Genomic DNA, 1,215 nt, shown 5'->3' with positions numbered 1-1,215 from the left:
TGTGGCCTAAATAAGCTAAACCCCCCTCCCTTACCTTATTTAGGCCACAGTCCACTGTGGCCTAAATAAGCTAAACCCCCCTCCCTTACCTTATTTAGGCCACAGTCCACTGTGGCCTAAATAAGCTAAACCCCCCTCCCTTACCTTATTTAGGCCATATGTGGCCTAAATAAGCACTCCCTTAGAGTTTAGACATCCATATACAATGTATATTTCCGAGGATGATGAATGCTGTTCTTGCCTTTTGGATTCTGACCTTGATGTCTTCGTCTGTTCCCCCTGCCTTGTTGATGACACTTCCCTGGTAGGTGAAGGATTCAACATCCACCAATGGTCCCCCTTGCAGTGTGATAGGAGTATCGGCTGCATTCATTTGAAGAACTTTCGTTATATCCGTGTGAATATGGAGTCCAACACTACGGGAGAAGGAGAAGGTCCTGAGGCGATCTGTCTTCTGTTGCATCTGGGCTCGACTGTGAGAAAGAAGTGCCAAGTCGTCGGCAAAGTCCAAGTCTTACAACTGACTGGAAAGGGTCCACTGTATGCCACCGCGTTTTCCCAATGTTGTCTGTCTCATTCACATTATCCAATCCACTGCTAAAAAAAAAGAGAAAAGGCGATAGCAGACATCCTTGTCTCACTCCTGTTTTCACTTAAGACGAGTATGTCCGCTGCCCTCCAAGTAAGACACTGCAGCTCATTCCCTCATACATCTTCTTGATCAATCTCACGAACTTGTCAGGTATTCCGTATTCAGGGCACACAGCATTTCTCTTTAGTTTTGTTCTCACCAGCTAATTTCAGAATCTAAAAAAACTTTAAAAACGCTGCACTTTCTGTTGGAACTGCCCAACACAAAAATGCCAATTGATATATACCCTTTCGCTTTTCACCGTAGTAGTCCCAACCCCCTTACAACCTACCTCCACCCCTGTTTTCACCTTAGCCCCCACCCTCCCCTCTTTTTCTGTCCCTGTGGTTTTATGCACCCCGCATAATTTAGCAAAATTTGATCACTTTTTGCATAATTTCTGAATATTTTCCTTTATCATTCTTTGTTAAAATTACCAGCATTCTTAAAAAACAAAACCCAGAATCGCATAATTTCACATCTTTGGGCACAGTTTAGCCTATTCCCATTCCCCCCTTCTTTCACCATAGTCCACTTCCGTTCACCTTTGCCCACCTTCGTTCCCCCTAACAACTCCCCGCCCT

General features: G+C 44.5%; 1 protein-coding gene across 1 annotated transcript in view; it reads left to right on the top strand.

Annotated features, from left to right (window-relative positions):
• The window catches only part of LOC101864305, a 9,414-nt gene that overhangs the window by 3,083 nt on the left and 5,116 nt on the right, over positions 1 to 1,215 (top strand). The gene's annotated exons all lie outside the window — the stretch shown is intronic.

The sequence above is a fragment of the Aplysia californica genome, unplaced genomic scaffold, assembly GCF_000002075.1.
Source record: "Aplysia californica isolate F4 #8 unplaced genomic scaffold, AplCal3.0 scaffold00259, whole genome shotgun sequence".
Classification (NCBI taxonomy): Eukaryota; Metazoa; Mollusca; class Gastropoda; order Aplysiida; family Aplysiidae; genus Aplysia; species Aplysia californica.
This window is presented reverse-complemented; position numbering and strand designations above follow the sequence as displayed.